The sequence below is a fragment of the Scylla paramamosain genome, chromosome 3, assembly GCF_035594125.1.
Source record: "Scylla paramamosain isolate STU-SP2022 chromosome 3, ASM3559412v1, whole genome shotgun sequence".
In the NCBI taxonomy this organism is placed as follows: domain Eukaryota; kingdom Metazoa; phylum Arthropoda; class Malacostraca; order Decapoda; family Portunidae; genus Scylla; species Scylla paramamosain.
Genome location: NC_087153.1, coordinates 3130001 through 3140000, shown reverse-complemented (window position 1 = coordinate 3140000; position 10000 = coordinate 3130001). Strand labels below are relative to the sequence as shown.

The 10000-nt window shown below is 45.3% G+C and overlaps 1 non-coding gene across 1 annotated transcript; it reads left to right on the top strand.

Annotated features, from left to right (window-relative positions):
* The first annotated feature begins 3530 nt into the window (after positions 1 to 3530).
* Positions 3531 to 3602, top strand: Trnae-uuc (transfer RNA glutamic acid (anticodon UUC)). The gene has a single exon. It is a non-coding gene; the product is annotated as a tRNA-Glu (tRNA).
* Positions 3603 to 10000: the final 6398 nt, after the last annotated feature.

Here is a 10000-nt window from a genome sequence, read left to right as displayed (position 1 = left end):
GTACATCCTACGCACACCTTTCTAGCTCCCTACTCCATTCCTTCCATCCATTCCCCTCCCTTCCATACCTCTTATCCTTCATTCCTCCCTCAACATCGTCACCTTCTCTTCCACGACTTTCCCTCCTTACAGCTTTTATTTCCTTCCATATGCTTCTTTTCTTTCTTCTCCCACACCCCTATTCCCTTCCTTCATTTTTTTTTTCCTTTTCCTTAAACATCTTACCTCCTCCCATGCTTCTATTTAATCTCACTATTTCCTCACCAGTAACCCTTTCCCTTCACCCACTCTCTCTACTACATCTCTCACCATTTACCAGACACCCCTTCGCTTACCCTTCCCTCACAAGTAACCATTTATCTACTTCCATTCCCTTTCCAGCGTCTTCCACTCCCTTCCATACATACCCTTCTCTCACCAACAACCTCTTTCCTCACATCCACTCCCCTTTCTTACATCTCTCATTTCCTCCCATACGTTCCCTCACCAGCAAGGTCTTCCACCCATCCCTCCCCCTCACTGCACCTTTCACCTACTGCCTGATGCGTGGAGGCCAGACAGCAGACAGCAGACACCAGACTTACTCTTTCTTAGTGTCACCAAGACTCAGAGGCGTATACCGTAGCATCCCCAGCCTTCTCTAACGCCGGCCAGGAAGATGAAAGGCATTGAGAGGCGCATCAAACAACGGCTCACAGAAGGACGACCTGCTTCAGGGGATGAGTACTGGTAGTGGTGGTGGTGGTAGTGGTGGTGGTGGTGGTGGGAGGGAGGTAGGGCATGTATAAGGAAGAATGGAGGGAAAAGAACAACAGAGGTAAAGGGGAGAAATAGAATGCCTTACTCCTCCTCCTCCTCCTCCTCCTCCTCCTCCTCCTCCTCCTCCTCGTTTTCTGTAGGTCCGAGCAGCGACATCAAGAGGCCTGGAGTCTAATGCATTTCTTATTTTTGTTTTGGTATCATTCATTTTATTTCTGTGTTTAGTAAGGCAAGACAAATAAGGCTTATTTTCGTTGTGTAGGGAAGGGGTTCAGGGAGGATGGCGGGGAGGAGGAGAAAAGCGAAGAAAATAAACAAAAGCGTGAATTACAAAAGCAAGAACAGGGAGAGGATTATAAGTAAATATGACAACACGGGCAAGGACGAGAGGAAGAAGAAGAATAGCAGCAGCAACAACAACAACAACAACAACAACAACAACAACAACAACAACAACAGAGAGAAAGGAAAAGAGAAGAAAACGTAGAGGGCTATAACATCCATACATACACCTGCAAGAACAAGAAGAGTAAACAATTTTTAAAAAGACAAAAAAAAAAAAAAGGGAAACAGAAACAGACGAAGACCAAGAAAGAAAGAAAGAAAGAAAGAAAAAAGAAAAAAAAACTCGCGAGGGATGAGAGGTAAGGGTGAAGGCGGAGTAGTAGTAGTAGTAGTAGTAGGAGGAGGAGGAGGACGGAAGAGATTCGTAAATATATTTCTATCTTCATTCTCATTTCCAGCAAAGCAGAATGTATGAATATCTGCTTTCATAAGTCCCGCGGCCATGGAGACATTTTACGGGCCGAGGGAACCAGTAAAAATAATAATCCACCTTGTTTATATTCCGCCTCCAGAATAATAGTCTGCGTACGAGGTGGTCTAAGGTGCTTCCTTCTGGCGGAGGCAGGGGCGGGCGGAGTAGGAGGAAGGATGGAGGGAGGGAAGGAGGGAGGGAGATGGGGGAGGAGAAGCTAGACAAGGAGGATAGGAAAGGAGGTAAGAGACAGGGAGGCAAAGGTGGAGAGGAGTGGAGGAGAGGGTGGAGGAGGTAGGGAGAGGTTGAGGAGGAGGAGGAGAAGGAGGAGGATAGGGGGACACTAGCTTGAGGTGGAGGGACAAAGAGGAGGAGGAGGAGGAGGAGGAGGAGGAGGAGGAGGGAGGAGCGGAATGAATACATGATCCTAGAAAAAGAAGACTGACGGTGAGAGTGGGATGAGAGAGAGGCGAGGAGAGGGATGAGAGGAAGGAGAGGGAAGGGATGAGAGGAAGGAGATGAGAGGGATGAGAGGGCGGATGGTGAGGGAGAGGCGGCGGCGAGACAGCGAAGATTGATGGAAGGGGAGGATAGGGGCGGATGTTGATAGGATGTTGAGTGTGTGTGTGTGTGTGTGTGTGTGTGTGTGTGTGTGTGTGTGTGTGTGTGTGTGTGTGGCACTGTGAAAGATGACGAGAGGCTTGAGGCTTACTGTAGTGTAGTATAATGACAAAATACGAAGTGATAGTGAGTGTATTAGCACTATTATAAGAAAGGACAGACTGGGAATGAGCGGACTATGTTGGCCTGCAGTAAAAGAAACTGAAAAAAAAATATTCAATACGTTTTCTATAGCTAAAAAAAAATAAATAAATACATATGAATTCTTTATTATTATGTATGGTAATAAGATGCTATTTCGACAAGAGATGACTGAATGTGAATGAAAAAAGGAAACGAGCAAAATGTGAAAGAATTCTTATATTTCTGGATACCTGAAGGAAACATCGCAAAAGACTCCCGCAAGACCTCCTGCATAGAGGGTGCAGGGAAATAATTAGCTTGGCAGGAACTCCTCCCTCTCGCTCGCCGCCTTTATTGTCCGAGACAACAAGAGCGACTCAAAGGAAAATTGTAAAAATGTGGGATTGGGAAGTGCCCGTATGCTTGGGAATACCCGCGATAACTTGAAGACAAACGCCAGTGTGCGGAGAGTAAGCAAAGCACTCCCTCTCCCTTGCTCCATACAATCCCTATCTCCCCCCTTCCCCCCACCGCCTCCTACACACACACACAGGAGAAGACAAAGGCTGGCGAGACACACACTTCCTCTATGGCCACACTCCACACTTACCCGCGAGAAAAAGAACATTAAAATTACATTACTAAAAGTAGGTCGGCGTCCATCTTGTCCCATCCCACAAATTTGGAGAGAAATGGCCCACTTTGGTCGTCTTCCCACGCGGCGGGTGTCACCCTAATGCGAGACGCAGGAAAACCCAGGCTTTTTACTCATTACAAAGGAGGAGTTCTTTTATTGTTTCCCTAATATAAGAAACTGGGGAGCTACACACCCTGCCTGGGGCGGGAGGACTCGCGCCTGCGTGTCCGCGCCCCCTGAAGATGGCGGCGAATGAGGAGGAGGAGGAGGAGAGGTAATAGAAGAAAGGGTGGTGGTGGTGTGGTAGTGGTGGGAGAAGAAGACGAAGTGGATGAGGAGAAAGAGAAGTAAAGAAAGAGGAGAAGCAGAATGTGGTGTTGGTGGTGCAGATTTAACATGTGTTGTTGGTGTAATCTGTTGAGATGACTTCAGTAATGGTAGTGGTTGATGGTGATGCTGGAGTGATAGTATTGTCGTTGCTGCAGATATTGTTAGTTTGTATATGTACTGTGCGTATATGCGTTAGGATGGTGTGGGTTATTGTGGTGATGATTGTGTGATGTAAGAGATAATCAGCTTTCTTATATATATGTGCATGTCTTTGTTTGTGTGGGTGTAAGTAAACATTCGTGTTCCCATGTGGTCTAGTGGCTAGGATACCTGGCTTTCACCCAGGAGGCCCGGGTTCGATTCCCGGCATGGGAAATGACGTAAGTCTTTTTTTTTTCCACATGTCCCCCGTTGCCATCAGTGCAAGGAAGGTGTCTGCCGCTCTGTGCATGTGTTGTGTCATTATAGGGTATTTTTAACAAAGAATCCAGGAAACGTGATGTGCAGTTCTGCCTTGCAAAACACCAGTGCCTTGCGGTTTCTTGTTTGCCGTTTATAGTAGATTCTGATGGTGATGCTTGTGTTCCCTCTGCATACATCTATTTCCATTTTTTTTTTTTTTTTACATGAAAACATTAACTAAAATCAAGTGTCGTTTTTGTTTTGTATCGGATTTCTTTCTTCTTCTCTCTCTCTCTCTCTCTCTCTCTCTCTCTCTCTCTCTCTCTCTCTCTCTCTCTCTCTCTCTCTCTCTCTCTCTCTCTCTCTCTCTCTCTCTCCTGCGTGAATAACTTCTATCCTTATCATTCTTCTCTTCAGTAGCTGATTAGAGTAAAACTGCATACAAAGGGTTTCAGTTGTGAATGATTGCTGACAAGCCCACTCATGCTCACTGCTTCTAAAAATACACAGGTTCTAATTCACGCACCGCCTCTCACTTCTATCCCACTCGCTTCCCGCTCACCCATCACGCATCCACTTACTCTACACCCACTCTTTCATCACATCCACTCAGTCACTTAACACTCACCCTCTCTTTCTTCTTACTCTCCACTCCCATCCTACTCATCCCTCATACATCCACCCATTTCAGCTCCTACGTATGCATCTCCCACTAAACCAACACTTATCCCCCACTCATCTCCCAGTCGGTCTCCACTTGTTTCCCTCTCAATCTCCACTCATCTCCCACTCAGCGTTACTTCCACCTGAACCCCTCTCTCGGTCTACACACTCAGTCATTTTCCTCTCAGCCCTCCACACACACACACACACACACACACGCACACACACACGCCCTGCCTGCCTGCCTCCCTCCGTCCATCATCGGATCCGTGCAGCCTCAGGAAGAACCACTTAATCACGGAACCAATAATGAGGCTCGATGAAAAATGAATTGTGAGTGAATCATGAAGGATATAATAATTTTTTCCCCTCCCCTCACTCCCTCTCTCCCTCTCCCTCTCTCTCGCTCTCGCTCTCTTCCTCACCCGTAGCAGCTAGAGGTTGTGTACAGGGCATGAGGGAGGAAGGGAGGGAGGAAGGGAGGGAGGGAGGGAGAGGGAGGATGAGGAAGGCTAATGCAAAAGACGTGTCTAGGTCCTTCTATTAATAGGGAGATATTTCGTGTAACCAGCAGTGCTTTTTGTGTGTTATGTGTGAGGTGGGGAGGTAGAGCTCTCATCTGTGTGGGACTGAGAGGAAGAGGAAGAGGAGGAGGTGGTAGTGGTGGTGGTGGTAGTGGTAGTGGGTGGCAGTATTGGTGGTGGTTGTAGAGGAGGAGGAAGAGGAGGAGGAGAAGGTGTTGGAGATAGAGAAGGAGCAGCAGGAGGGGGAGGAGGAGGCGACAGCACTCAGGATGTGAAGAAGGTGCTGGATAAGAAGGGTGAAGATGGGGATGATGAGGTGTATGAGATTTGTGGCAGTAAGGAAGATTAAGGAGAAGATGGAGAGGGGAGGAGGCGCGAGAGGCATCAAGGGAGGCTGCTGTGGGAGAGAGAGGGGGAAGGGGGGAGGAGTAGGCAGGAAGAGGAATTTCAAAAAGGCAAGGTGTGAAAAAAAAATGGATTCGTACTTTTTTATTTTGCATCTTTGAGATTTTTATGTTGGTATTAATTTTGTTTCATAGCTGAGTAGTGACAAATTAGTGAGTATTTGGTGTGTGTCCTGGATGTACAGTGGTGTTTTTTTGTTCTGGCAGTTTTTGTTATTTTATTGTCTTATGTATGTCTCTCTCTCTCTCTCTCTCTCTCTCTCTCTCTCTCTCTCTCTCTCTCTCTCTCTCTCTCTCTCTCTCTCTCTCTCTCTCTCTTTACATCTGAACCACATGAATTCTCACCCACCAACTTCTCCATTCCCCCCCCCCTATGCAAGTAATCCCCACACACTGCACTTTCCTTCCACCACCACCACCACCACCACCCTCAAAAAAAAATAAAATCACCATGAAATATTTCCCTCCACTTCTTTAAACAAGTTTTCCACCACCAACACAGCACCTCCCTCTCCCCTCCACCCCCTCCCCTCCACTCCTGCACCTTAGCTGTCTTCCTTCCTTCCTTCCTTCCTTCCTCTCTACCTTCCTCCCTTCCTTCCTCCCTTCCTTCCTCCCTCCCTCCCCCTTCCGGATTAAAAATGGGAGAGAAAGGAAAGCAAATGAAATAAAGAGTCCCAAATGAGGGGCCCACTCAAGCCATCTGCACGAGAGAGACTAGGTGGTTATTCACTCGTATTTGTAAAAGGAGCTTCGTTTTCGGCGACAAGACTTTGCTTTTTAAAGGTAGGAGTGCAACGTGCCGCCGTATGGTAATGAAAAGGGAAGGTGTCATTTCTTTTTTTTTTTTCTTTCGAGGGGGAGACAGAGACAGAGACAGAGACAGAGGGAGAGGGAGAGAGAGAGAGAGAGAGGAGGAGGAGAGGGGCGTGAAAGGATCGAGGTGAGGGGAAGAAGAAGAGAAAGAAGGAAGGGGAGAGAAGGGAAGGGAATGGAGGGTGTTAGATTGAAATGATGGTGTGGAAGAGAGAAAGGAAATTAATGTAGAGAATAGAGAGAGTACATAGAGAGAGAGAGAGAGAGAGAGAGAGAGAGAGAGAGAGAGAGAGAGAGAGAGAGAGAGAGAGAGAGAGAGAGAATGACGATGGGGAAGAGAAAGGAAATAAATCTAAAAGTGAGAGATAAGAGTACATGGAGAGAGAGAGAGAGAGAGAGAGAGAGAGAGAGAGAGATGATGGGGGGATAAGAGGGAGTAAAAGAGGGAGGGAGGGAGACATAAGGAGATGAGAGGTAATAGAAGTAAGTGATGAAGTTGTTATTCTTTCGGTGTAAGAGGGAGGGAGGGAGGGAAAGACAGAGAGGCAGTGAGGGTGATGAAAGAGCGGGGGGAGCAGATGATATAGAAGAGAAAGGGAGAGAGAGGAGGGGAGTTGTGAATAGAGATGGAGGAGAAGGTGCAGGAAAAGAGACGCAGATCAGAAGTATGAGGAGGTAGAGGAGAAAGTGAGGGAGACAAAAATAGCTGGTAGGTGTGTGTGTGTGTGTGTGTGTGTGTGTGTGTGTGAAGGGAGAGACAAAGAAAAGATAAATGGATGGGATGGAGAAGTTATAAGTATACACATAGAAAAAATAATAACAAATAGACGATTCTTGGTGTAGCACTTTTTTTTTATCCACTAAGTATGTATGTATGTATGTATATATGTATGTATGTATGTATGTTCTTACCCAGTTAGCCTTACCATATTATATTTTAGAAGTGAATATAGTTTTTTGTGCCCTGCATTTTTCTATTATGTCTGCATGTGTATTTATGTATGTTTGTATGTATGTATGTATGTATGTATGTTAATCATGTATGTATAAATATAGGCAGATAGGTAGCTATGTAGTATCTATATGTATTAACAAACAAAAATAATACATGTCAAGTTATCAAGGAGGATAATAAATGGAAATATGTAAGTATGTTTCATATTTGAACTGCCACATGTAGGCTAGAAGGCTTCTTGTAGTTTCCTTTATTATGCTATATTCTTTTCATCAGAGAGAGAGAGAGAGGAGAGAGAGAGAGAGAGAGAGAGAGAGAGAGAGAGAGAGAGAGAGAGAGAGAGAGAGAGAGAGACTGACAATTCATCTCTACTGTTCCTTTAATCCCTTAACATTTCAGCTGATCTTTTCATCTCCCCCCCCCCCCCCACACACACACACACCTGCGCCCCTTGCTCTCTTCTCTCCCCCACACACTGGCAAGGCGTTTCCTGGTGCCGCGTCTCCCGCCATTCACCCACAGCACCCACAGCTGATCCAGGAAGACAAATTATATCACTCCCTCACCTGTAGATCTCAGCCACTAATTAGCGAACAGGAGAAGAGGCAGCTCGTGGGAAGGGAAAAAAAATGGTGATGAAGGAGATAATTCTCTACACCAACATCCAGTATTTTTTTCTACGCTATATATCAGTACTTTCTTAACCCTTTGACTGCTATTTGGTACATCTTTCCTTAATTACTAACCACTCCGAGACATCTTTACTTGTTCTACAGCCACCTCCAAATTTTAAACTGGGTAGAAACTGCAATATCTTTCTTTTTTAATTTCCTGCTTGTAAAGATTTCATGCATTACTTCTGGTGCTGTTGAATTCCTTCGTATCGTTTTGGAAGGGTTATTGTTTTGCCTTGGGTTATTATCTGATTTGCAAGGGAATATAGAGTTATGTTAATAATTTCATACGTAAAATTTATCTTTGCAATGTGAAACTCCTTTTTTTTCCTATTGTACCTCTTCTTTTTTGCTCCTTTTCTTTAGCTATATGTTACCGATTTTTTTACTAGTTTTGTTTTGTTTTCGTATCTACATAGGTTTCCCTGGCCCAGTACGTCTGCACACACACACACACACATTGCTGTCACTCCTTCTCTTAACACCCTAGGTATTACATTCCTTAACCTGTTCGCTTCCCTTACTTAGATAGACAGATGGATAGATAGATAGATAGTTTCACTGACCACAGTTACAAGTATTGGTACAGAATATCGAAAACACGATTTATAAAACACGAAATACTTAAAATGAAAACTGAAGTGCATCAAAAATAAAACTTACACACAAATTAACATCAAGACACAGCAATACACTCCTTACCACATCCTTCACCTCCCCTCCCTTCCCATCCCTCCCTTCCACATCTCCCTCCCCTCCCCATTCCTTTCCTTCACTGGAGTACGTAACCTTTCCTTTTCTTTTCTGTCTTTTAACTTGTTTCACCCTTTTCCCCTCGTCCCTTCCTTCCCCTCATCCTGTACTCCTTCCCCTCGCCCGTTACTCACCTCCCTGTCTCCTTTCTCTTCTCTCTATGTGTCCCTTTTCCCTTTATTCCCCTTTTCCTTCACCAACACCTCCCCTCATCCTTTCCGGGCCCTTTTCCTGTCCTACTCTTATTGTTTCTCTCTCTCTCTCTCTCTCTCTCTCTCTCTCTCTCCTCTCATCTCTCTCTCTATCTCTCTCTCTCTCTCTCTCTCTCTCTCTCTCTCCCGTCCTTTCACCGATATAGGGATGTAGAGGAGCGGGAAGTGGGAGGGAGGCGTGAAGACTAGACAAGGTGAGGAGGAGGGCGATGGTGAGCCGAGGATGTCAATGCAGATGAGAGAGAGAGAGAGAGAGAGAGAGAGAGAGAGAGAGAGAGAGAGAGAGAGAGAGAGAGAGAGAGAGAGAGAGAGAGAGAGAAGAGGGAGGAAATAAAATACGGAAATTTAAAAAAAAAAAAAGCGTTTTCCTTGAATATAATACGAAAAGTCCTACCACTTTTCATCTATGTACATTTCAAATAACTCTGCATTTCCTTCCCCAGAAAAGATGAGCTGTGAAAGTGTTGGTGATGGAAACGCTGGTGAAATATTAGTGAATTTGCATCATTTAGTTGACAGACCGACATACATATAGACAGACAGATACCATTTTTATCACCTCAGACATAAGTAACGAAAATTCTGTCTTCTTTGTCTTGAGTTGCTAACTTCTCCTACTCATTCCTGCTAAAAAAATATAATCTTTTTTTATTTTTTTTCTCCCTCACATCTTCATTTATGCAACCAGTGCACTTCATATTTGGTCTTTTCACAACTGTTCACAAATTCCGAAATATGATCGACTTACATACACACACACACACACACACACACACACACACACACACACACACACACACTAGCCATAGAGCTTGACCTCTGTATCCACAAAGGCCACTCACTCCACCGACGAACGTACATATACACACACACGTCCGGTTCAGTGATCTGTGGCGCCGCCTGTGTGTTCCTAATGGCAGAACGCCGCACCTGTGTAAGTGACTGATACCGGCGCTGCGCAGCCTGTGATTGGTACCCAGGTTACACATCGGACACTGAATTTATGGCATGTTGATACATTTACCTGGTGATATTAATACGTAAACATTTAAGTAATCTTTGTTAGTGACCGATACCAGCATTGCGTGGGTCTGGGAGCCTTAAATAACGTCTTGAGAATGTGTTATGCAAATAGTGACGTTGTAAGTGAAGTGCGTAGTTTTCTGGTATGTCTGTTTACGTACCTGCGTCTACTGGGCAATTTTTTCACCTGTCCTGACCTTTGCAAAACAGTCCAGCGTGGTAGGATGGACGGTAGGATGGAAGGAATGAAGGAGGAGGGGGAGGAGGAGGGGTCATGGAAGGAGGGGGCATGGAAGGACTGAAGGAGAAGGGAGGAGGAGGAGGAGGAGGAGGATGGGACATGGAAG